Source organism: Oryctolagus cuniculus, unplaced genomic scaffold (assembly GCF_051225735.1).
Source record: "Oryctolagus cuniculus isolate XC-2025 breed Fujian yellow rabbit unplaced genomic scaffold, ASM5122573v1 ptg000038l, whole genome shotgun sequence".
Lineage (NCBI taxonomy): Eukaryota > Metazoa > Chordata > Mammalia > Lagomorpha > Leporidae > Oryctolagus > Oryctolagus cuniculus.
In genome coordinates this window covers 368,942-396,631 of record NW_028301686.1, presented here as the reverse complement: position 1 = coordinate 396,631, position 27,690 = coordinate 368,942, and the positions used below count along the sequence as shown (strand labels likewise).

Genomic DNA, 27,690 nt, shown 5'->3' with positions numbered 1-27,690 from the left:
CAATGGGGACTTGAAACCTGGTCTTGCACAGTGGTAGCCATATAGAAAGTGAACCAGCAGATGGGAGATCTCTCTGCTTCTCTTTCCTTCTCTCTTTGTCTCTGTGTCTCTCTGCCATTTTTTATCATATTAAAATATTTAATTACTTATTTGAAAGAGTTACAGAGAGAGGGAGAGACAGAAATCTTCCACCACCTAATTCATTTTTGAGATGACTTTAATAGCCAGAGTGTGGCCAGGTTGAAGCCAGGAGCTTTTCCTCCGATGTGTGTGGCAGCATCCCAGCCACTTGGGCCAACTTTCCCTGCTTTTTCAGTCCATTGGTAAGGAGCTGGATCAGAAATGGAATAGCTGGTACTTGAACTGGTGCACGTAGAGGATGCCAATGTAACAGATAGCAACTTTGTCCACTGCACCACAACCACCAGCTCCTCTTTCTGCCTTTCCAATAAATAAATCTTTTGAAAAAGAATTTAAGGTAGTAAAAGTAATCATGACTGAGCAATGACAAATTTATTGAAGTGATCGACTTTCTTAAAGGTCTATTTATGAATTTGAAAGGCAGCACTAGAAAGAGAGAGTGGGAGAGATGGATCTTCCTCCTGGTTTGTTCGCTCCTCAAATGGCTGCAGTGACTGTGGCTAGGCCAGACTGATATCAGGAGCCAGGGGCTTCTTCCAGGTCTCTCACATGGGTGCAGGAGCCCCAATATTTGAGTCACCCTGTGCTGCTTTTCCAGACACATTAGCAGGGAACTGGATCCGTTTGGAGCATTAATGTCTATGATACTCTCCTTGCAGTTGAAGGATTTAGAATCCATTTCAATTATGGGTGGGCCAAGTACAACAGCTCCCAATTGTCCAAGGTTTGGATTAGATGGGTTCTGAGAAATTTTGTTAAAATAGTTATTAATCATAACTCTCAGTTTAAGCTTTTCTTACCAAATTTTCATGTTTGCTGATGTTTATATCTATGGGAAAATTGGGTCTCTGGATTGCAACCAATGAAAGCATCCAGACTAACAGTAATAAGGTCAACAGTCAGCAGAATGATGTCCAGCTGAACTGAAATAGCTTTTCTTATTTGGTAGAGGGGTTACCTCCTGCATTATACTGACATACTGACATAGACAGTAGATATTGGAGCCTGTCTCTTCTGCCAAATGGAGAATGCCGCATTTTGATCCATCATATATATATTTATATATTATAATATATATTATATATTTCTATACATAATATAGAATTACATATAATTATCATAAATATATAATATATAATTATATATAAATATTATATATGAATTTATTTATATATAAATATATAATTATTTCTGATCCAGCTCCATACCAATGGATTGAAAAACCAGTGAAAGATGGTCCAAGTGCCTGGGTTGCTGCCACACACATTGGAGGAGGAGCTCCTGGCTTCAACCTGGCCACACTCTGGCTATTGAAGTCATCTCAATAATATATATATATGATATATATAATAGTTATAATAAATTATATAATATTATCTGTTTATAATTATTATATATTATATAATATATGATAAAGCATAATATATTTTATATATGAATATATTTATATACATAAATATATATAAATAAATGTAAATATATATATATATAGAATTTATTTACGTATTTGACAGGTGTACTTACAGACAGTGAGAGGAAGAGACAGAGAGAAAGGTCTTCCATATGCTCATTTACTCCCCTAATGACTGCAATGTCTGCAGCTGGGCCAATCTGAGCTAGGAGCTTCCAGGTCTCCCACATTTTGGCAGGGACCAAAGCACTTGGAACAGCTTCTACTGCTTTCCCAGGCTATTGCAGAGAGCTGGATGGGAAAAGGAGAAATGGGGACTAGAACTGGTGCTCATATGGGGTGCCAGCACTGCAGGTAAAGGATTACACCACTGCACCACAGTGCTGGCCCCAGTCTATCCTTTATTAAGGAGATCTCAGTAATCATGTTCAGGTATTGCTGTCCTATATTCATGGCCAAAGTCCTAGCAGGCAACATGGTTTGGAGAATCGTAAGCACAAGGTGTGTAGGAGACTTCATTTCTCATACAGCACAGTTAATAACAAGGTTCCAAGAGGGGAAATTACTTGCATCATAGTCTTTGAGAACTAATGGACAGCACAGGTGATCTAAAGAATTTAGAAGGTTTGTGAGCCCCTAGAGTGAAAAAGTCACTGGGAGCACAAGGACAGTGCCTAGAGTTTATTTTGATGGATTTTAGCCCCTTTCATTGGAGGGAGGCCCGAAGAAGCTGGACTGATTAGTAAACCTCAGAAGTGTCTTTTCAATGTGAAGGCAAACTGAGACTGAGGGGTTTTTGGAAAAACGTTGAACAAAAGACATTTCCCACACGTGGTTAAGACACATCATTTATCTACTGATTTTCATCAGATCTGTTAACATTAGGTATAAGGTACAGTGGACATGGTGGATGGCATATAGCAATATGATTTTAGTAATATATCATGAGGTGCTTTTTTTAAATGGATTTAGCAGGTAAAATTGGGCTACCTAATGGGATGTAGCTGGAATAATCACCTTTTTGTTAAATAAATCTGAGGTAATAAATGTTAGTGTATGAAGACATTGAGTTTTCTTTTATTGGGCCTTCTTGGTTATTTTAATCTGGGATCTGCGAATTCTCATTTTCTTTATTTTATTCCTCATCATGTCGGACCAACTCTGCTGCTTTGGGGATTTTTTTAGTACATCTGACATTTGGAAATTTAGACAATAGTATAGTTAAAATGAGATGTACCAAGTAAAGTATTTATTTTTATTCTGATACATATTTTGGAATTCTTCTAAAATTCCTATTGAGTATCCTTGTTAAATTTAGTTGCATCCCAGGTTAAGACTTATTGGAGGCAGGCTCCATGGCTCAATAAGCTAATCCTCCACCTGCGGTGCAGGCACACCAAGTTCTAGTCCTGCTGGGAGAGCCAGATTCTGTCCCAGTTGCTCCACTTCCAGTCCAGCTCTCTGCTATGGCCCAGGAGTGCAATGGAGGATGGCCAAAGTGCTTGGGCCCCGTACCTGCATGGGAGACCAGGAGGAAGCACTTGGCTCCTGGCTTTGGATCAGCGCCATGTGCCAGCCGCAGCACACTGGCCGCAGCGGTCACTAGGGGGTAAACCAACAGAAAAAGGAAGACCTTTCTCTCTGTCTCTCTCACTGTCCACTCTGCCTGTCAAAATAAAAAATAATTTTTATAAAAAGACTTATTGGAGCCACTTTAGTGATTACACCCATGAAACTTTGTTAATAAATGCAAATAGAACCTGGGAAAATTGATGTATATCTTATGCTGTAGAGACTTAAGATTGAACATCTTTTTTTATCTTTTTTAATTATATAATTTAAAAACAAATTTTAGATTTTTTTTTTTTACTTTACTAAGTCACAGCTCTGGCCCCATTAATATGACTTAACAATGTTTTTTCCTCTCAGAATTATCTCTATTGTTTCAGTTAACTGCATGCCTTTTCTTTACATTCAGATTCCCTCAGCTGTCAAAGCTTATTCATCTTAATTCTGTTGTTCCTATTTCCCTCCCTTTTATTCTGTCCCTAGGCTAATTGAGATCATGATTCTCCATTCCTTCTGTGTGGTGTCACAGTAGGCTTGAAGTGTTCTTTTTCTCTTCTGATTTCTAAAGAAAGAAATTATGTATTCCCCCAGTTTAGATATTTTAATAATGCACTCTAAAACAAAGGTTAAATGTTCTTAATTTGACAAGAATTTTCGGGGCCAGCGGTGTGGCATAGTGGGTAGAGCCACCACTTGCAGTGCTGGCAGCTCATATGGATCCAGATCTCTGCTATAGCCTGGGAAAGCAGTAGAAGATGGCCCAAGTCCTGGGCCCCTGCACCCATGTGGGAGACCTGGAAGAAGCTCCTTGCTCCTGGCTTTGGATTGGCACAACTCTGGCCATTGCAGCCAACTGGGGAGAGAACCAGTGGATGGAAGACCCCTCTCTCTTCTCTGCCTCTCTCTGTGCAACTCTGACTTTCAAATAAATAAATAAATCTTTTAAAAAATATTTTTTTCTAATTTTAGATTTGTTCTACTTCATTGCCACTTCAGGGTGTGTGTAAGGAGTGCATATCCAGTTTTTCTATTTTGGAATTTGGGGATTTTGTATTAGCTCTGCTGTGTATTCATTTTTCTTGAGCATTGGTGATATCTTCTCCTTAGTTGTATTAAGAGAGAGAGAGCAATAGCCCTCATGTCTTTTTAGGTAAGTAAGACATATTAAAAACAGAGCATTCAGTATACATTCATAGTATTTTGACTTGTTCAATTGATTTTCCTGACCTCCCTTGGATATTCTTGGTCTTTGCTGTACAACTTTCTATACTCATTAATTCTTTGATATTCCCAAATCCAGAAAATGAATGACTCAACAGCTGTGTTCCTGTATTTGCTGGGATTCAGGGTAAGAAGCAAAGTGGAGGTGTTCAGGAATCTAAACTTACATGCTACATAGCAAAGCACATCATTTCCTATACAAAGTGACTGGGAAATCCAGAATCTTTTGCACACATATTGGATCCTGAACTATTACTGACCTATTCAGTAAGATTTTAATGTATTTATTTTCTGTGTGTGTGTTTGTATTTCTAAATAAACTCTGCTGGGCTACTTAACATTAACATGTATTGCAGAATTCTTTCATCAGTTTTTACTTTTAAAAAGTTTCTCTTTCAGTTTTATGGGAGAGGGTAGAAGTTTCCTGCTATGTAACTGAAAATTCATTCATTCATTAAAGTTAAAAATATTTGTTGCAAATTGGTAGAATACTATTAATTCTCATGTGATTTACATGAAACTAAATACATTCTCTATTTTGTTTTGCTTAAAATTTCTGCATGTGTGGACTTCTTTTTTCCTTCTTGCCCCAAATCCCTTTTTGTATTGGGATGGCAAATGGGTTTTACACTGGAGAAAACATGTTATTTTGGCAAAGAAGTACTTAGCGTTCCTGCTTCAAGTATTCAAATATTGCATTGGAAATCAGTATATTTGTTTACTGTACAAATGTCCTTCATACAATTTTGTAATCTTCTGGGATGGGAGAGGAAGCAGGAAATAGGAGGATTATGGGTGGGAGGGATGTTTTGGGGGAGGGGAAGCCACTGTAATCCAAAAGCTGTACTTTGGAAATTTATATTTATTAAAAAAATTAAACAATTTTGTAATCTTCATCTTCCTTTTTATTTCATCCTTTTTTTAAAAAAATTCATTTATTTTACTTGAAAATCAGAGTTACACAGAGAAGGAGAGAGAGAGAGCAGTCTTCCAACCACTGGTTCACTCCCCATTTGGCCACAATGGCTGGAGCTCTGCCAATCCAAAGCCAGGAGCCAGCAGCTTCTTTTGGGTCTCCTATGCAGGTGCAGGAGCCCAAGGGCCTGGGCCATCCTCTACTGCTGGATAGTAAGTCTTACTTGCCTAAAAAGATGGATAGTAATTTGAGTAGCCAGGACTTGAACTGGCACCCAATTGGAATGTCAGCACTGCAAGCCACAGCTCTACTTGCTACTCCACAGCATCAGCCCCCTAAATTCTTATGAGTATTGCTACACGATTGGAATTTATAATTGATAATGCTGAACAATTGAAACTGTCTTATTTACAATTGTAGGACTGGATATGGCAGTTCTACTTGAAGTAAAGTATGTAGCCTGCTTATTGTATGATTTTCGGAAAAGCATGTATTTATATATAACAGCAGATCTGTTAATCATTTAAAAGTGAATTATCATGATTACCCAGATGTAAAGAATGCAATATGTGCTAATGAGTTAGCAGTCACAGACATTTAGAATTAGAGGGATTTTAGAACTTTTTCAATACTGCAGTTTTTATGAAAAACTAATAATTTTTTTTATTTGACAGGTAGAGTTATATACAGTGAGAAATCAGAAAGGCCTTCCTTCCATTGGTTCAGTCCCCAGATGGCTGCCACAGTTGGAGCTGTGCCCATCCAAAGCCAGGAGTCAGGTGCTTTCTCCTGGTCTCCCATCCGGGTGCAGGGCCCAAGCACTTGGGCCATCCTCTACTGCCTTCCCGGGCCATAGCAGAAAGCTGGACTGAAAGAGGAGCTACCAGGACTAGAACACTTTGCCCATAAGGGATACCAGCACCACAGGTGGAGAATTAACCAAGTGAGCCACGGCGCTGGCCCCCGATAAATTTACTCTTAACAAAATATCAAAATATCTTATTTAGTATAAAGTTAGTAGTGAAAAGAGACTACCTTGTTGAACACAGAAATTTGAGATTATATTTCTTGGTATTAATTTGCATCTTAAGGCTTATTGCCTAGTTTATTTCAATATTTCAATCTAATATTACTAATAATATCTTGTACTTAGTGGTTCACTGTGTGCCAGACAATATTCTTTTGATTTTTTAAAAGATTTATTTATTTATTTATTTGGAAGTCCGAGTTACACAGATAGTGAACAAGAGGAAGAGAGAGAGTTCCTCCATCTGCTTTTTCACTCCCCAGATGACCTAAAAGGTCAGAGATATGCCAATCTGAAACCAGGAGCCAGGACCTCTTCAGGGTCTCCCATGCAGATTCAGGGGCCCAAGGACTTGGGCCAACTTCCTACTGCTCTCCCAGGCTATAGCAGACAGCTGAATGGAAAATGGAGCAGCCTGGACTTGAACCGGCCTCCATATGGGATGCCCCCACTGCATGCAGTGGCTTTACTAGCTACACCACAGCACTGGCCTCAAGACAATGCTCTAAAATGATGCATTAATTATTCCCAAATATTGAAAAGTGGCATGGTACACATTTGAATGTGTTGTTTTGTACTAGTTGTAGAAACAGTTTAAAATATATTTATATTTAAAAATGTAAGCTTTGATCTAAAGGTTTACTTTCCCTTAAGGTGCCTGTTTGGAAACTGAGAGATCATTGAAGTCTCAAGATAGAGTACAACTGATCTTATCCAAGCCTCCTTTATCACATGAGGATGCTAAATGCCAAGCCCAGAGAAGTAAAGTGAATTGTTCAAGGTCACATAGGTAAGTTGTGGCAGGGATAATTCTGTATTAGCATTAGGTATCCTGATACATAGGCCACTGTTCTGTCAATTTTGTACTCCTTCTGGAGTTAAAGATTCTAAGTTGTGGAAAATTGAATTTGGAAATTTAGTGGTTGCTATGTTGTTATGGTGAGAAATTTCTGTGTATAGCTATGAGTTGCTTAAATTTTATTCAATATATTTTTCTAGTATGTTTGCTATTTATTTGAAATGTATAACAAATAGCTTCATCTATTTGCCAAAAGAATTTTTTAAAGATTTATTTATATTATTTGAAAGTCAGAATTACACAGAGAGAGAAGGAGAGGCAGAGAGAGTGGTCTTCCATTCACTGGTTCACTCCACAGTTGGCCTCCATGGCTGCAGCTGTGCTGACTGGAAGGCAGGAACCAGGAGCCTCTTCCTGGTCTCCTATGCAGTTGCAGGGGCCCAAGGACTTGTACCATTTTATAGTGTTTCCCAGGCCATAGCAGAGAGCTGGATAGGAAGTGGAGCAGCCAGGTCTTGAACTGATGCCCCTATGGAATACCAGCACTGCAGGTGGCAGCCTCACCCACTATGGCACAGTGCCAGCCCTTGCCAAAAGAATTTATAGAAGCTATTCCATATATACACTTAACAATTATTTAGTTACTTGACATGAACTATCCCTGCATATTTGAAAATTTTGAATGGTATCACTTGGGTTTTAAGAATGTTATATTTTAGGTCTCTTAATATTTTTAGTGATGATGTTTTAAAGGCCCTTCCTGTTTTATGAAAAATGATAAGGATTTTGTTTTACAATGGCCATAGTATTACTACTTAAAGCAATAGATTAAATAACACTTTTAAACAAAGTCATTTAATACTAAATTCTAACACACTGGTATATTTTAAAGTGAGAAACTGGATTTCTTTCAGATATTCTAAAGAAGAATGATAATCAAAATTGAAGACATCTACAGTTTTTAATCACTTGTTTTAAATATTGGTCATAATGGTCCAATTTTGAGTTTAATTTTAATTAGCTTTTAAATGATTCAATATGTTTTATAGAAAAAATTCGGAGAACATAATTATATACTCAACCTCCCTCCCTTCTTTTTCCTTCTTTTTCATTTTTTTTAGCTTATGAAATGACATTTTCAGTTTACATTACATTAAAAACGGTTGTTGAATCAAGGGACAAGTTTAACAGGCAAAAAGCAAAAAGATCGTAATTTAGAGGGAATACAGACAATGGCTCTAAACAATATTTGAATATCACATCTAAACAATATTTGAATAAATTGATAAATATTTTAATTTCTCCTACTAAAATGCTCAAAGTCTTTAATTATTTATCAAATATTAGTGCAAAATTATGGATTTAAATGATCCCAAAAAGTGATGAATTTTTGTGTAATAAAGTCCAATTTTTGTCAAGGCTTTTTGACAGTCTCACAGAAAACTTATGTTTGTGAATGGGAAGAATAATACCAAAATATCCATACTACCAAAAGCAATTTGCAAATTCAATGCAATCCCAATCAACATACCAACGATGTTCTCAGAGCTAGAAAAAATGATGCTAAAATTCACATAGAAACATGAGAGATGCTTAACATCTAAAGCAATATTATAAAGCAAAAAAAAGCTGGAGACATCACACCATATTTTAAGACATATTACAGGGGTCAGCACTATGACAAAGCAGGTAAAGTCACCGTCTGCAGTGCTGGCATCTCATATGGGTGCCAGTATGTTTCCCAGCTGCTCCACTTCTTATACCCCTCTCTGGTATAGCCTGAGAAAAAAGTAGAAAATGGCCAAAGTCTTTGGGCCCCTGCACCTGCATAGAGACCTGGAAGAAGCTCCTGACACTTGGATTCAGATCAACAGAGCTCCGGCCATTGTGGCCATTTGGGGAGTAAACCAGTGGATGGAAGACCTCTCTCTCTCTCTGCCTCTACCTCTCTGTAACTCTGCCTTTCAAATAAATATACTGCAAAAAAAAAAAAAAAAAAAAAAAAAAAAAAAAGAAGTGTTAGCACTGATATAATAACAGACACATAGTTCAATGGAAAAGACTTGGTAGCATAGAAATAAACCCAAATTTCTACCAGCAACTCATATTTAACAAAGGAACTAAAATGAACTGGAGAAAGAAGAATCTCTTTCACAAGTGGTGCAGAGGAACTTGATTATCCATATGTAGAAGCCTGAAAAGAGACTCCAACATCTCTTACACTATGTGAAAGTGAACTCACAGTGAATTAAAATGTAATCATAAGACCCAAACCCAAGTAAACATAGGGAAACTCTAAATATTGTCAACACACAATAGCTTTTGGGTAAGATTCCAATAGCAATAGTCACAAAAATAAAAACAGAGACATTTGAGTATATCCAACTAAGATACTTCTTCACAACAAAGTAAACATCAGAGTGTAGATACAATGAACAGATGGCAGGAAAAATTAAAACTCTGAATGTTTACAGATTTCCAGAACATTTACATGAATTGGAAAAACTCCAAAAAATACAGTGAAGAAACAGGCAAGGATCTGAATAGACATTTCTCAGAAGAAATGTACATGGTCAAAACATGTGAATATGCCCGATGTCACTAGCCATTATGTAAATATAAATCAGAACACCATATCAGTCTCCAACACCTGTGGGAGAATACAACACTCAGGTGTTTGTGTGTGCAGCAAGTGGGTTTAGAGGACCCTGTTCACCTCTGGAGAGCAGAGTCTACAGGGAGGTAAAGAAACCTTACTGCGCAGGGGCATGCTAATCTTCTCTGTATCGTTCCAATTTTAGTATATGTGCTGCCGAAGCGAGCACATGTGCTGCCGAAGCGAGAAAGAGATGAAAAGAATTTATCTCAACTAGCCACTAATATTCAAGAAACAAGGTCTTCAGGAAAGCCAACTCAACTGACATTTTCATGTCATTGTTAAATAAAGGAAAAATTATCTAGGTTCAGCAATACGTAGTTTATAAGAGAAAGACTACAGAGTAATTTCCTTGGCATAGAAATAACTTTGTCTTTTTTTTTTTATCTATGAGGGCTTGCTATCACCACCACACACCCACATCCCATATACAAATGTCTGGCTTGAGTGGTAGCTTCTCTGCTTTGAGGCAAGTTTCTGCTAGTGTGCACCCTGGGAGGAGACGGAGGATGGCAGAAGTGCTTGGGTCCCTGCACCCAAATGGGACATCCAGAATGAATTCCCAGTTCCTGGTTTTGGCTTGGTCAAGCTTTGGCTATTGCAAGTGTCTGGGGAGTGAAGCAGTGGTTCCCTCTTCCTGTCACTCTGCCTTTCAAATCAATAACTGTTGTTGGTAATGACTAATAATGATATTCACTGATTGTCAAATTTTGAATCTATTAATTATAGACAATTTCTCTTTGTATTTTTAAACTTTCATAATGTTCTGTAGCCAATTTCATCACTAGAAATAAAAACTTTTCCTCAAAAAAAAAAAAAAAAAGAAACCTTACTGCTTTCCTAATGTGCTTATTAAGTTCTTGACCAGCGCCTGTTAGTCTTGCCACAAACTTTCTAGTCTTACTACTTTCCTTCTTCTTCTTCTTCTCTGTGACTTGTAAAATAGTATACATTCTATATACTGTGGATACTTTTGATTTATTTTATTCCTTCGGTCTCCTATGAAGTTCCTCCACAAAAGCACAGCCCTCAAAATATTCATTCATTTATGCAGTCTGCAGATTTCATGAGCTACTAAATTCCAAGTAGTATGTTAAAGGCAAGATCTGGGCCTAAGAGAAAAGTGGTCTAAATTCTGTGCCTAGAAGAGGATTTGGGACATAGTAGAACTTCAGTGAAGTGCTATGTGAATGACATGCACTCATTAAATGAGTAATCTAAAGCATACACTTCATTTAAGCAACACAGCAGCCCTACTCACCTCAGGTAGAGCAATTGAGAGGAATAATGTGAACAAAAATAAGACATCAATAAGTTGAATAATAACAGAGAAAAAACAAAATGAGATAGATGCCAACATTACTGAGCTATTTTTGAGGAATTAAATTGATAGAGGGGCTGGCATTGTGGCCAAGTGGGGAAAGCTGCAATCTGTGAGGCCAGCATAACATCTGAGTTCCACTTTGAGTTTAGGAATCTCCACTTCCAATTTAGCTCACTGCTAAACACCTGGGAAACCAGCAGAAGATGGACGAAGGACTCAGGTCCTTGCCACTCATGTGGGAGACTTGGATGAAGCTCCTGACTCCAGCATGCCCCAGGCTCAACTGTTGAAACTCTCTGGGGTGTGAGCCAGCAGATGAAAGCTATCTATGTCTTTCCCTCTCTCTCTAAATCCACCTTTCAAATAATAAAGATTTAATAAACAAATTAACTGATTTCAAAATACACAAAAACATGAACAATACTATATCATTTTTATGCCAAACTGATAAAAAATAACGAATGCTAGAGAGCACATGGGAAAAGAAAACCATCATATATGGTGGGTGAAAACACAAGTTAGTACAGATGTTATGCAGAACAGTATGGTCATTCCTTAAAAAGGATAAAAATTGGGGCTGGCGCTGTTGTGCAGTGAGTTAAAGCCCTGGCCTGAAGGGCCAGCATCCCATTTGGGTGCCAGTTCTAGTTCCAGCTGCTCTTCTTCCAATACTGCTCTCTGCTATCTCCTGGGATAGCAGTAGAAGATGGCCCAAGTCCTTGGGCCCATTCACCCATGTGGGAGACCCAGAGGAAGCTCCTGTCTCCAGGTTTCAGAATGGCATAACTCTGGCCTTTGTAGTCATCTGTAGAGCGAACCAGCTAATGGAGGACCTCTCTGTGTCTCTACCTCTATTGTAACTCTTTCAAATAAATAACAAAAATTAAACTAAGATAAAAATTGACCTACCATGTGAGAGTTATCTTGCTCTTGGCTATATAGAATAAGGAAATTTTATTAGAAGGAAAGGAGGAGAGCATATCAAAGATACAGCAATTTTCCCATAACACAGCCACTATAACACAGTTCACTGCAGCCAGGATTTGAAACCAATCTAGCTGTCCATCAGTGAAAAACAATGGACAGGGCAACCTCTTTTAGATACAAAAAAAGAACAAAATATTATTAAATTAATTGAAATAAGACAGAAGCAGGAACACAAATGTCACCTGGTCCTTGTCGCATGTGGAAGTGAAAGAAAATAATGGATCTGAACACAGAACTGTGATTACTAGAGGCTGAGAAGGGAAGCAGCTAGGGATAGAGGGGGATTGGATAATAGGTATCAAAAATCAAAGAGGCAGAAAGAACTTCTGGTGTTCCATAATATAATGAGATGACTACATTCAACCATATTAGGTTCTGTGTAAAGAACTGAAGGAGAGGAGCTGGTAGTCTCAAATCATGGAGAAGAATTAGAAACTGTAGTTGCTTGGGGGCCAGCATTGTGGCACAGTGGGCTAACACCCTGGCCTGAAGCACCAGCATCCCATGTGGGTACCAGTTCTAGTCCTGGCTGCTCCTCTTCTGATTCAACTCTCTGCTATGGCCTGGGAAAGCAGTAGAAGATGGCCCAAGTCCTTGGGTCCCTGCACCCAAGTGGGAGATCTGGAAGAAGCTCCTGGTTCCTGGAATCAGATTGGCAGAGCTCCGGCCATTGTGGCCATCTGGGGAGTGAACCGGCAGAGGAAGACCTCTCTCTCTCTCTGCTGCTACTTCTCTCTGTAACTCTGTCTTTCAAATAAATAACTCTTTAAAAACTTAATAAAACTGTAGTTGCTTAGCTTGATCACTTTTTACTGCATAAATGTGTGCAAATATTGCACTACACCCTGTAATAATGCATGACTAGGACACATTAATCACAAATTATTTCAATGAAATTTTAAAAATTAGAAGCATTTCTTTATATTAACAATGAACTATTTGAAAATGAAATTAGAGAAACATTTCCATGCATAGCAGCATAAGAACCAGGAACCAATGTCTTCAATGTTATCAGTGATGAATCAGATTCACAGCCCCCAGCACTCAGTTTTTGCCATATACTTTACCATGGCAATTGTGGGCATATAGTAGTAAATCAATGGACAGGAATCCTTTGTCTCTAAATCTGCTAAATAAATAAACAAGGAATTCATCAAAGAAAAAGAGATATCAATTTGGATGCCAGGCACAAAAACACATGCACTTGAGCTATCCTCCAGTTTGTGATGCCAACAAATCTTTCAGACATGTTACATTTTCAGAGACTTTTCTGTAATCTTGCTAAGCTTTCTGGAAATCTGCCTTATAGCAAAGGGTTTCCCAATTCCATTACACTCATGATATTTCTTTTGTGTGATATATTAGTTTACCATCTAGAGATAATTTATGGTACAAAACTTTTCTATGCATGCATGTTTTCTCATTTGTGAGTCTATTCATGGGAATTGAAGACTGATTTATAACAGAAATACATTTTCCAAATTCATTGCATAGACTTTTGTTCCTTATGAATTCTCTGAAGTCTGTTGATGTCTAATTTCTGGCTAAAGGTTTTATTGTATTTACAGCATGCAAAGACTATCACCTTTTGTGAATTCTGTGTCTATACAAGCCTGAAATAAAGAAAATGTTTTTGCACAATCAGTATACGCCTAAGAAACCACCTGTGTCAATTCTCTGATGTACCATTGACTTCTGACTCTAATAATATTTATAAGCTTTCTCCTTTACATGAGTCTCTGTTGGATAGGATGTGATTTCCAGCAAAAGGTTTTGTCACAATACTTACATGAATTTTGGAGAAAAGCTCTTCCACATTCATTATATTGTTAAGGTCTCTCCCTTGTTCAAATTCCATGATGGATTATGAGGCATTACCTATGTGAAATGACTTTCTCACATTTATTTCATTCATTAGATATATATGTTGTGCATTCTGATATAAGGAGAGATTTGGGCAGAGCTTTCCAACACTCATTACACCCATAAGGTTTCTCTCCCACGTGAATTCCCTGTTGTCTTATGAGGTATGGCTTCTAATTAAAGGGATTTTACTTTCAAAGGAGTTTTTCCCTATATGAATTTGATGATGTACAATGAGGGCTGAATTATGGTAAAAGGCTCTGAGTCATTACATTCATAAAATTGCTCCCCATGAGAATTCTTTTATGTTTGATGAGGTCTGATTTGCACCACAAAGGCTATTCACATGTATTATATTCATGCATTTCTCCCCTTGGTGAATTCTCTAATATTTCATGAGATATAACTTGCACAAAAAGGTCAAGTAGAAAATTCCCTGTGTGGATACTCTGATATCTTATGAGTTATGAGGTACAGCAAAGAGGCTTTCCACCATCCTTCCATCCATAAAACCTACCTAAATTGAGCAACAAAGATATAGAAAACCTAAACACACACATAACCAGATGGAAATGATACCAGTAATAAAGACCATCACTACCAAGAAAACCCCAAAACTGGAAGGCTTCACTGCTGAATTCTAACAGACATTTAAAGCACTAACTGCAATTCTTCTCAAGTTATTCAAAACAATTGAGAGAGAGGCGATTCTCCCAAATTCTTTCTATGAAGCCAACATCACCTTCATTCCTAAACTTGAAAAAAGTGCAACAAAGAAAGTAATTATAGACCAATTTCCCTGATGAACATACATGCAAAGATCTGCAACAGAATTCTGGCCAATTGAATCCAACAATGCATCAGAAAGATCATCCACCCAGACCAAGTGGGATTTATCCTTGGTATGCAAGGATGGGACCAAAGGCTTTTCCACAGTCATTTCATTTATAAGCTTTCTCCATGGTGTGAAGGCTCTGATACTTTCTGAGGTTTGACTTCTCAGCAAAGGTTTTTCCACAGTCATTGCAATCATAAGGTTTCCCCCAGTACAAATTGTCTGATGCTTTGTGAGCTTTGATTTCTCAGCAAAGGCTTTTCCACAATGATTGCATTCATAAGGTTTCTCCCCTCTGTGAATTCTCTGATGATTTATGAGGTTTGCCTTCTGGCCAAAGGATTTTCCATAGTAATTGCATTCATAAGGTTTCTCACCTGTGTGAATTCTCTGATGATTTATGAGGTTTGCCTTCTGGCCAAAGGATTTTCCACAGTCATTACATTCAAAAGGTTTCTCACCTGTGTGAATTCTCTGATGATTTATGAGGTGTTTCTTCTGGCCAAAGAACTTCCCACAGTCATTAGATTTGTAAGATTTCAACCCTGTGTGAATTCTCTGATGTCTAATGAGATCTGACTTCTGGTGAGTGGTTTCCACACAATCATTACACACATGAGGGTTTTCCACAATATGAGTGCTGTGATGGAGGGTATTTAATACTGAATGAATTCCTACAAGGTTTACATGCATAGGATTTCTTCCCTATATTTGGTCTATGATTCAGTCTAACATGTGATTGGTAAATGACAGGTTCCACAGTCCCAATATACTTATAAATGTTCTCTCTTTTCAGGTGAATACAATCAGAATTCCACAGTCAGTCAGCTGGGAGGGGTGGATGAATCCGGAAACAGCTGGTTTCCTTGTACTAAAACAAGCGCCATATCACGAAGGACTCTTGCATTTCTTTTTCTTTTTTGCATTTTTCACATTTTCTTATTTATCATGGTTTGTAATAAATTTTCTGATGTGGGTTGTGGTTTTGAGGCTGGCTTAAGGAGTTCAGGGAACCAGAGGAATGGTCTTTTTCAATTAGGGCACAGCTGTTGTTTCTCTCCAATTCTGGCTTTCTGTAATTGCTTTGGGTGCCTCAGGCAATTTTTCATTTTGAGCGACTTTTTCCTAAATGCTTTGTTGGTCTGAGTTGGTTTTGCCTTTTTCCTTTTCAAATTGTGTATTCTGATGCAATACAAACAAGGGTTTAGAACGAGGATCCATCAGGAAATTGAAAAACAGAACATATTGGGTTTTCATGATTAGAAATCATAGGCAACATGACCAAGATGAGTTTTTGGGTTTTGGAAAATGACATAGAACCCTTCCACTGAGGGGCAGATATTAATTTCCTCCAAATCGAGAGTGAGTGCGATTTTCAGGTGAATTCAATCAGAATTCCACAGCCAGTCAGCTAGGAGGGGTGGATGAATCCGGGAACAGCTGGTTTCCTTGCAACTAAATCAAGCCCAATATCACAAAGGACTCTTGCATTTCTTTGGCTTCTTTCTCTTTTTTCTTTTTATCATGGTTTGTAATGAATTTTCTGATGTGAGCTTTGGTTTTGAGGCTGCAATATAGAGTTCAGTGCACAGGAGGAATGGTCTTTTTCAAACAGGGCATAGCTGTTGGCCTGCTTCAATTCTGGCTTGCTGTCATTGTTTTGGGTGCCTCAGCCGATTTGTGGTTTCTTGTGTGGCAATTTCCTAAATGTTTTCTGGGTCTGAGTTGGCTTTGCCTTCTTCATTCCCAAATTCTGTATTCTGACGCAACACAAACAAGAGTTTGGACAGAGTAGCCATTATGAAATAAAAAACATTACAAATGGGCATTTGAAGAATATAAATCTACAGGTAACACGACCAAGGTGAGTTTTTGTGTTTTGGAGAATCAAATGGAACACTTTGGCTGAGGTGACAGATATTAATTGCCTCCAAAATGAGTTTCACTGTGATTTTCAGGTTAATTCAGACAGAATTCCACAGGCATCAGCTGGAGGTGTGGATGAATCCGGGAACATTCGGTTTTCTTGAGACTAAATCAAGTCCAATATCATCATGGATTCTTGCATTTTTTTGGATTTTTTCTCTTTTTTCTTATTTATCATGGTTTGTAATGAATTTTCTGATGTGAGCTTTGGTTTTGAGGCTGGCATATTGAGTTCAGGGCACAAGAGGAAGGTTCTTTTTCAACCAGGGCACAGCTGTTGTCTTGCTCCAATTCTGGCTTGCTGTCATTGTTTTGGGTGCCTCAGCCGATTTGTGGTTTCTTGAGTGCCAATTTCCTAAATGTTTTCTGGGTCTGAGTCGGTTTTGCCTTCCTATTCCCAAATTTTGTATTCTGATGCAATACAAGCAAGATTTTGGAGAGTAGCCATTATGAAAGAAAAAAAAAAACACAGCGCATTGCCATTTCAGGATTAGAAATCTACAGGCAACACAACCAAGATGAGTTTCTGTGTTTTGGAAAATGACATAGAACGCTTCTGCTGAGGGGACAGATTCTAATTCCCTCCAAAATGAGTGTGAGTGCGATATTGAGGTGAATTCAATCAGAATTCCAGAGTCAGTCTGTGGAAGGGGGGGATGAATCTGGAAACAGCCAGTTTCTTTGTGTCTAAATCCAGCCAAATATCACAAAGGACTCTTGCATTTCTTTGGCTTTTTCACATTTCCCTTATTTATCATGGTTTGTAATGAATTTTCTGATGTGAGCTTTGGTTTTGAGGCTGCAATATAGAGTTCAGGGCACCGGAGGAATGGTCTTTTTCAAACAGGGCACAGCTGTTGGTGTGCTCCAATTCTGGCTATTGTCTTTGTTTTGGGTGCCTCAGCTGAAATTTGGTTTCTTGAGTTTCATTGCGATTGTCAGGTTAATTCAGTCAGAATTCCACAGGCAGTCAGCTTTAGTGGTGGATGAATCTGGGAACAGCCAGTTTCCTTGCAACTAAATCAAACCCAATATCATTATGGATTCTTGCATTTCTTTGGCTTTTTCACTTTTTTCTTATTTATCATGGTTTGTAATGAATTTTCTGATGTGAGCTTTGGTTTTGAGGCTGCAATATGGAGTTCAGGGCACAAGAGGATGGTTCTTTTTCAATCAGGGCACAGCTGTTGGCTTGCTCCACTTCTGGCTTGCTGTCATTGTTTTGAGTGCCTCAGCCGATTTGTGGTTTCTTGTGTGGCAATTTCCCAAATGTTTTCAGGGTCTGAGTTGGCTTTGCCTTCTTCCTTCCCAAATTTTGTATTCTGATGCAATGCAAAGAAGAGTTTGTATAGAGTAGCCATTATGAAATAAAAAACACAACAAATAGGCATTTGAAGCTTAGAAATCTACAGGTAACATGACCAAGGTGAGTTTTTGTGTTTTGGAAAAAAAAATGTAACACTTTGGCTGAGGTGACAGATATTAACTGCCTCCAAACTGAGTTTCACAGTGATTTTCAGGTTAATTCAGTCAGAATTCCACAGGCAGTCAGCTGGAGGGGTGGATGAATCCGGGAACAGCCGGTTGCCAAGCGACTAAATCAAGCCCTATATTATTATGGATTCTTGCATTTCTTTCGCTTTTTTCTCTTTTTTCTTATTTATCATGGTTTGTAATGAATTTTCTGATGTGAGCTTTGGTTTTGAGGCTGGCGTATTGAGTTCAGGGCACAAGAGGAAGGTTCTTTTTCAATCAGGGCACAGCTGTTGGCTTGCTCCAATTCTGGCTTGCTGTCATTGTTTTGGGTGCCTCAGCTGATTTGTGGTTTCTTGTGTGGCAATTTCCTAAATGTTTTCGGGGTCTCAGTTGGTTTTGCCTTCTTCCTTCCCAAATTTTGTATTCTGATGCAATACAAGCAAGATTTTGGACAGAGTAGCCATTATGAAAGAAAAAAAAAAAAAACACAGCAAATTGACCTTTCAGGATTAGAAATCCATAGGCAACACAACCAAGATGAGATTCTGTGTTTTGGAAAATGACATGGAACGCTTCTGCTGAGGTGACAGATTCTAATTCCCTCCAAATGGAGTGTGAGAGCGATTTTGAGGTGAATTCAATCAGAATTCCAAAGTCAGTCTGTGGAAGGGGGGGATGAATCTGGAAACAGCCAGTTTCTTTGTGTCTAAATCCTGCCAAATATCACAAAGGACTCTTGCATTTCTTTGGCTTTTTTCTTTTTTTCTTATTTATCATGGTTTGTAATGAATTTTCTGATGTGAGCTTTGGTTTTGAGGCTGGCATATTGAGTTCAGGGCACAAGAGGAAGGTTCTTTTTCAATCAGGGCACAGCTGTTGGCTTGCTCCAATTCTGGCTTGCTGTCATTGTTTTGGGTGCCTCAGCCGATTTGTGGTTTCTTGAGTGCCAATTTCCTAAATGTTTTCTGGGTCTGAGTCGGTTTTGCCTTCTTATTCCCAAATTTTGTATTCTGATGCAATACAAGCAAGATTTTGGAGAGCAGCCATTATGAAAGAAAGAAAAAAAAAAACACAGCGCATTGCCCTTTCAGGATTAGAAATCTACAGGCAACACAACCAAGATGAGTTTCTGTGTTTTGGAAAATGACATAGAACGCTTCTGCTGAGGGGACAGATTCTAATTCCCTCACAAATGAGTGTGAGTGTGATTTTGAGGTGAATTCAATCAGAATTCCAGAGTCAGTCTGTGGAAGGGGGGGATGAATCTGGAAACAGCCAGTTTCTTTGTGTCTAAATCCAGCCAAATATCAAAAAGGACTCTTGCATTTCTTTGTCTTTTTCACATTTCCCTTATTTATCATGGTTTGTAATGAATTTTCTGATGTGACCTTTGGTTTTGAGGCTGCAATATAGAGTTCAGGGCACCGGAGGAATGGTCTTTTTCAAACAGGGCACAGCTGTTGGTGTGCTCCAATTCTGGCTATTGTCTTTGTTTTGGGTGCCTCAGCTGAAATTTGGTTTCTTGAGTTTCACTGGGATTGTCAGGTTAATTCAGTCAGAATTCCACAGGCAGTCAGCTTTAGTGGTGGATGAATCTGGGAACAGCCGGTTTCCTTGCAACTAAATCAAACCCAATATCATTATGAATTCTTGCATTTTTTTGGCTTTTTTCTCTTTTTTCTTATTTATCATGGTTTGTAATGAATTTTCTGATGTGAGCTTTGGTTTTGAGACTGCAATATAGAGTTCAGGGCACCGGAGGAATGGTCTTTTTCAAACAGGGCACAGCTGTTGGTGTGCTCCAATTCTGGCTATTGTCTTTGTTTTGGGTGCCTCAGCTGAAATTTGGTTTCTTGAGTTTCACTGGGATTGTCAGGTTAATTCAGTCAGAATTCCACAGGCAGTCAGCTTTAGTGGTGGATGAATCTGGGAACAGCCGGTTTCCTTGCAACTAAATCAAACCCAATATCATTATGGATTCTTTCATTTCTTTGGCTTTTTTCTCTTTTTTCTTATTTATCATGGTTTGTAATGAATTTTCTGATGTGAGCTTTGGTTTTGAGGCTGGCATATTGAGTTCAGGGCACAAGAGGATGGTTCTTTTTCAATCAGGGCACAGCTGTTGGCTTGCTCCAATTCTGGCTTGCTGTCATTGTTTTGAGTGCCTCAGCCGATTTGTGGTTTCTTGTGTGGCAATTTCCCAAATGTTTTCAGGGTCTGTGTTGGCTTTGCCTTCTTCCTTCCCAAATTTTGTATTCTGATGCAATGCAAAGAAGAGTTTGTACAGAATAGCCATTATGAAATAAAAAAAACACAACAAATAGGCTTTTGAAACTTAGAAATCTACAGGTAACATGACCAAGGTGAGTTTTTGTGTTTATGAAAATAAAATGGAACACTTTGGCTGAGGTGACAGATAGTAATTGCCTCCAAACTGAGTTTCACTGCGATTTTCAGGTTAATTCAGTCAGAATTCCACAGGCAGTCAGCTGGAGCAGAGGATGAATCCGGGAACAGCCGGTTTCCTAGCGACTAAATCAAGCCCTATATCATTATGGATTCTTGCATTTTTTGGCTTTTTTCCATTTTTCTTATTTATCATGGTTTGTAATGAATTTTCTGATGTGAGCTTTGGTTTTGAGGCTGGCATATTGAGTTCAGGGCACAAGAGGAAGGTTGTTTTTCAATCAGGGCACAGCTGTTGGCTTGCTCCACTTCTGGCTTGCTGTCATTGTTTTGGGTGCCTCAGCTGATTTGTGGATTCTTGTGTGGCAATTTCCTAAATGTTTTCGGGGTCTGAGTTGGCTTTGCCTTCTTCCTTCCCAAATTTTGTATTCTGATGCAATACAAGCAAGATTTTGGACAAAGTAGCCATTATGAAAGAAAAAAAAAAACACAGCAAATTGACCTTTCAGGATTAGAAATCCATAGGCAACACAACCAAGGTGAGATTCTGTGTTTTGGAAAATGCCATGGAACGCTTCTGCTGAGCGGACAGATTCTAATTCCCTCCAAATGGAGTGTGAGAGCGATTTTGAGGTGAATTCAATCAGAATTCCAGAGTCAGTCTGTGGAAGGGGGGGATGAATCTGGAAACAGCCAGTTTCTTTGTGCCTAAATCCTGCCAAATATCACAAAGGACTCTTGCATTTCTTTGGCTTTTTCACATTTCCCTTATTTATCATGGTTTGTAATGAATTTTCTGATGTGAGCTTTGGTTTTGAGTCTGGCATACTGAGTTCAGGGCACAAGAGGAAGGTTCTTTTTCAATCAGGGCACAGCTGTTGGCTTGCTCCAATTCTGGCTTGCTGTCATTGTTTTGGATGCCTCAGCCGATTTCTGGTTTCTTGAGTGGAAATTTCCTAAATGTTTTCTGGGTCTGAGTTGGCTTTGCCTTCTTATTCCCAAATTTTGTATTCTGATGCAATGCAAAGAAGAGTTTGTAAAGAATAGCCATTATGAAATAAAAAACACAAAAAACAGGTGTTTGAAGCTTAGAAATCTACAGGTAACATGACCAAGGTGAGTTTTTGTGTTTATGAAAATAAAATGGAATACTTTGGCTGAGGTGACAGATATTAATTGCCTCCAAACTGAGTTTCACTGTGATTTTCAGGTTAATTCAGTCAGAATTCCACAGGCAGTCAGCTGGAGGGGTGGATGAATCCGGGAAAGCCGGTTTCCTAGCGACTAAATCAAGCCCTATATCATTATGGATTCTTGCATTTTTTTGGCTTTTTTCTCTTTTTTCTTATTTATCATGGTTTGTAATGAATTTTCTGATGTGAGCTTTGGTTTTGAGGCTGGCATATTGAGTTCAGGGCACAAGAGGAAGGTTCTTTTTCAATCAGGGCACAGCTGTTGGCTTGCTCCAATTCTGGCTTGCTGTCATTGTTTTTGGTGCCTCAGCTGATTTGTGGTTTCTTGTGTGGCAATTTCCTAAAAGTTTTCTGGGTCTGAGTTGGTTTTGCCTTCTTCCTTCCCAATTTTTGTATTCTGATGCAATACAAGCAAGATTTTGGACAGAGTAGCCATTATGAAAGAAAAAAAAAAAAACACAGCAAATTGACCTTTCAGGATTAGAAATCCATAGGCAACACAACCAAGGTGAGATTCTGTGTTTTGGAAAATGACATGGAACGCTTCTGCTGAGGGGACAGATTCTAATTCCCTCCAAATGGAGTGTGAGAGCGATTTTGAGGTGAATTCAATCAGAATTCCAAAGTCAGTCTGTGGAAGGGGGGGATGAATCTGGAAACAGCCAGTTTCTTTGTGTCTAAATCCTGCCAAATATCACAAAGGACTCTTGCATTTCTTTGGCTTTTTCACATTTCCCTTATTTATCATGGTTTGTAATGAATTTTCTGATGTGAGCTTTGGTTTTGAGGCTGGCATATTGAGTTCAGGGCACAAGAGGAAGGTTCTTTTTCAATCAGGGCACAGCTGTTGGCTTGCTCCAATTCTGGCTTGCTGTCATTGTTTTGGGTGCCTCAGCCGATTTGTGGTTTCTTGTGTGGCAATTTCCTAAATGCTTTCTGGGTCTGAGTCGGTTTTGCCTTCTTATTCCCAAATTTTGTATTCTGATGCAATACAAGCAAGATTTTGGAGAGTAGCCATTATGAAAGAAAAAAAAAAAAAAACACAGCGCATTGCCCTTTCAGGATTAGAAATCTACAGGCAACACAACCAAGATGAGTTTCTGTGTTTTGGAAAATGACATAGAACGCTTCTGCTGAGGGGACAGATTCTAATTCCCTCCCAAATGAGTGTGAGTGCGATTTTGAGGTGAATTCAATCAGAATTCCAAAGTCAGTCTGTGGAAGGGGGGGATGAATCTGGAAACAGCCAGTTTCTTTGTGTCTAAATCCAGCCAAATATCACAAAGGACTCTTGCATTTCTTTGTCTTTTTCACATTTCCCTTATTTATCATGGTTTGTAATGAATTTTCTGATGTGACCTTTGGTTTTGAGGCTGCAATATAGAGTTCAGGGCACCGGAGGAATGGTCTTTTTCAAACAGGGCACAGCTGTTGGCGGGCTCCAATTCTGGCTATTGTCTTTGTTTTGGGTGCCTCAGCTGAAATTTGGTTTCTTGAGTTTCACTATGATTGTCAGGTTAATTCAGTCAGAATTCCACAGGCAGTCAGCTTTAGTGGTGGATGAATCTGGGAACAGCCGGTTTCCTTGCAACTAAATCAAGCCCTATATCATTATGGATTCTTGCATTTTTTTGGCTTTTTTCTCTTTTTTCTTATTTATCATGGTTTGTAATGAATTTTCTGATGTGAGCTTTGGTTTTGAGGCTGGCATATTGAGTTCAGGGCACAAGAGGATGGTTCTTTTTAATCAGGGCACAGCTGTTGTCTTGCTCCACTTCTGGCTTGCTGTCATTGTTTTGAGTGCCTCAGCCGATTTGTGGTTTCTTGTGTGGCAATTTCCCAAATGTTTTCAGGGTCTGAGTTGGCTTTGCCTTCTTCCTTCCCAAATTTTGTATTCTGATGCAATGCAAAGAAGAGTTTGTACAGAATAGCCATTATGAAAGAAAAAACACAACAAATAGGCGTTTGAAGCTTAGAAATCTACAGGTAACATGACCAAGGTGAGTTTTTGTGTTTATGAAAATAAAATGGAACACTTTGGCTGAGGTGACAGATATTAATGGCCTCCAAACTGAGTTTCACTGTGATTTTCAGGTTAATTCAGTCAGAATTCCACAGGCAGTCAGCTGGAGGGGTGGATGAATCCGGGAACAGCCGGTTTCCTAGCGACTAAATCAAGCCCTATATCATTATGGATTCTTGCATTTTTTTGGCTTTTTTCTCTTTTTTCTTATTTATCATGGTTTGTAATGAATTTTCTGATGTGAGCTTTGGTTTTGAGGCTGGCATATTGAGTTCAGGGCACAAGAGGAAGGTTCTTTTTCAATCAGGGCACAGCTGTTGGCTTGCTCCACTTCTGGCTTGCTGTCATTGTTTTGGGTGCCTCAGCTGATTTGTGGTTTCTTGTGTGGCAATTTCCTAAATGTTTTCGGGGTCTGAGTTGGTTTTGCCTTCTTCCTTCCCAAATTTTGTATTCTGATGCAATACAAGCAAGATTTTGGACAGAGTAGCCATTATGAAAGAAAAAAAAAAACACAGCAAATTGACCTTTCAGGATTAGAAATCCATAGGCAACACAACCAAGATGAGATTCTGTGTTTTGGAAAATGACATGGAACGCTTCTGCTGAGGGGACAGATTCTAATTCCCTCCAAATGGAGTGTGAGAGCGATGTTGAGGTGAATTCAATCAGAATTCCAAAGTCAGTCTGTGGAAGGGGGGGATGAATCTGGAAACAGCCAGTTTCTTTGTGTCTAAATCCTGCCAAATATCACAAAGGACTCTTGCATTTCTTTGGCTTTTTCACATTTCCCTTATTTATCATGGTTTGTAATGAATTTTCTGATGTGAGCTTTGGTTTTGAGGCTGGCATATTGAGTTCAGGGCACAAGAGGAAGGTTCTTTTTCAATCAGGGCACAGCTGTTGGCTTGCTCCAATTCTGGCTTGCTGTCATTGTTTTGGGTGCCTCAGCCGATTTGTGGTTTCTTGAGTGGCAATTTCCTAAATGCTTTCTGGGTCTGAGTCGGTTTTGCCTTCTTATTCCCAAATTTTGTATTCTGATGCAATACAAGCAAGATTTTGGAGAGTAGCCATTATGAAAGAAAGAAAAAAAAAAAAACACAGCGCATTGCCCTTTCAGGATTAGAAATCTACAGGCAACACAACCAAGATGAGTTTCTGTGTTTTGGAAAATGACATAGAACGCTTCTGCTGAGGGGACAGATTCTAATTCCCTCCCAAATGAGTGTGAGTGCGATTTTGAGGTGAATTCAATCAGAATTCCAAAGTCAGTCTGTGGAAGGGGGGGATGAATCTGGAAACAGCCAGTTTCTTTGTGTCTAAATCCAGCCAAATATCACAAAGGACTCTTGCATTTCTTTGGCTTTTTCACATTTCCCTTATTTATCATGGTTTGTAATGAATTTTCTGATGTGAGCTTTGGTTTTGAGGCTGGCATTTTGAGTTCAGGGCACCGGAGGAATGGTCTTTTTCAAACAGGGCACAGCTGTTAGTGTGCTCCAATTCTGGCTATTGTCTTTGTTTTGGGTGCCTCAGCTGAAATTTGGTATCTTGAGTTTCACTGCAATTGTCAGGTTAATTCAGTAAGAATTCCACAGGCAGTCAGCTTTAGTGGTGGATGAATCTGGGAACAGCCGGTTTCCTTGCAACTAAATCAAACCCAATATCATTATGGATTCTTGCATTTCTTTGGCTTTTTTCTCTTTTTTCTTATTTATCATGGTTTGTAATGAATTTTCTGATGTGAGCTTTGGTTTTGAGGCTGGCATATTGAGTTCAGGGCACAAGAGGATGGTTCTTTTTCAATCAGGGCACAGCTGTTGGCTTGCTCCACTTCTGGCTTGCTGTCATTGTTTTGAGTGCCTCAGCCGATTTGTGGTTTCTTGTGTGGCAATTTCCCAAATGTTTTCAGGGTCTGAGTTGGCTTTGCCTTCTTCCTTCCCAAATTTTGTATTCTGATGCAATGTAAAGAAGAGTTTGTACAGAATAGCCATTATGAAAGAAAAAACACAACAAATAGGTGTTTGAAGCTTAGAAATCTACAGGTAACATGACCAAGGTGAGTTTTTGTGTTTATGAAAATAAAATGGAACACTTTGGCTGAGGTGACAGATATTAATGGCCTCCAAACTGAGTTTCACTGTGATTTTCAGGTTAATTCAGTCAGAATTCCACAGGCAGTCAGCTGGAGGGGTGGATGAATCCGGGAACAGCCGGTTTCCTAGCAACTAAATCAAACCCAATATCATTATGGATTCTTGCATTTCTTTGGCTTTTTTCTCTTTTTTCTTATTTATCATGGTTTGTAATGAATTTTCTGATGTGAGCTTTGGTTTTGAGGCTGGCATATTGAGTTCAGGGCACAAGAGGAAGGTTCTTTTTCAATCAGGGCACAGCTGCTGGCTTGCTCCACTTCTGGCTTGCTGTCATTGTTTTGGGTGTCTCAGCTGATTTGTGGTTTCTTGTGTGGCAATTTCCTAAATGTTTTCGGGGTCTGAGTTGGTTTTGTCTTCTTCCTTCCCAAATTTTGTATTCTGATGCAATACAAGCAAGATTTTGGACAGAGTAGCCATTATGAAAGAAAAAAAAAAAACACAGCAAATTGACCTTTCAGGATTAGAAATCCATAGGCAACACAACCAAGATGAGATTCTGTGTTTTGGAAAATGACATGGAACGCTTCTGCTGAGGGGACAGATTCTAATGCCCTCCAAATGGAGTGTGAGAGCGATTTTGAGGTGAATTCTATCAGAATTCCAAAGTCGGTCTGTGGAAGGGGGGGATGAATCTGGAAACAGCCAGTTTCTTTGTGCCTAAATCCTGCCAAATATCACAAAGGACTCTTGCATTTCTTTGGCTTTTTCACATTTCCCTTATTTATCATGGTTTGTAATGAATTTTCTGATGTGAGCTTTGGTTTTGAGGCTGGCATATTGAGTTCAGGGCACAAGAGGAAGGTTCTTTTTCAATCAGGGCACAGCTGTTGGCTTGCTCCAATTCTGGCTTGCTGTCATTGTTTTGGGTGCCTCAGCCGATTTGTGGTTTCTTGAGTGGCAATTTCCTAAATGCTTTCTGGGTCTGAGTCGGTTTTGCCTTCTTATTCCCAAATTTTGTATTCTGATGCAATACAAGCAAGATTTTGGAGAGTAGCCATTATGAAAGAAAGAAAAAAAAAAAAACACAGCGCATTGCCCTTTCAGGATTAGAAATCTACAGGCAACACGACCAAGATGAGTTTCTGTGTTTTGGAAAATGACATAGAACGCTTCTGCTGAGGGGACAGATTCTAATACCCTCCCAAATGAGTGTGAGTGCGATTTTGAGGTGAATTCAATCAGAATTCCAAAGTCAGTCTGTGGAAGGGGGGGATGAATCTGGAAACAGCCAGTTTCTTTGTGTCTAAATCCAGCCAAATATCACAAAGGACTCTTGCATTTCTTTGGCTTTTTCACATTTCCCTAATTTATCATGGTTTGTAATGAATTTTCTGATGTGAGCTTTGGTTTTGAGGCTGCAATATAGAGTTCAGGGCACCTGAGGAATGGTCTTTTTCAAACAGGGCACAGCTGTTAGTGTGCTCCAATTCTGGCTATTGTCTTTGTTTTGGGTGCCTCAGCTGAAATTTGGTTTCTTGAGTTTCACTGCGATTGTCAGGTTAATTCAGTCAGAATTCCACAGGCAGTCAGCTTTAGTGGTGGATGAATCTGGGAACAGCCGGTTTCCTTGCAACTAAATCAAACCCAATATCATTATGGATTCTTGCATTTCTTTGGCTTTTTTCTCTTTTTTCTTATTTATCATGGTTTGTAATGAATTTTCTGATGTGAGCTTTGGTTTTGAGGCTGGCATATTGAGTTCAGGGCACAAGTGGAAGGTTGTTTTTCAATCAGGGCACAGCTGTTGGCTTGCTCCACTTCTGG

General features: G+C 38.9%; 1 long non-coding RNA gene and 1 pseudogene across 3 annotated transcripts in view; one reads left to right on the top strand and one right to left on the bottom strand.

The window, feature by feature from the left end:
- Positions 1 to 10,414, top strand: part of LOC149119079 (uncharacterized) — a 159,101-nt gene extending 148,687 nt beyond the window's left edge. For all 3 annotated transcript variants that reach the window (XR_016228806.1, XR_016228807.1, XR_016228805.1), the window contains exons 2-3: positions 6,940 to 7,075; positions 10,135 to 10,414. This is a non-coding gene — a long non-coding RNA (uncharacterized LOC149119079). The remainder of the gene's footprint in view (positions 1 to 6,939; positions 7,076 to 10,134) is intronic.
- Positions 9,842 to 9,909, bottom strand: LOC149119080 (U6 spliceosomal RNA; annotated as a pseudogene).
- Positions 10,415 to 27,690: the final 17,276 nt, after the last annotated feature.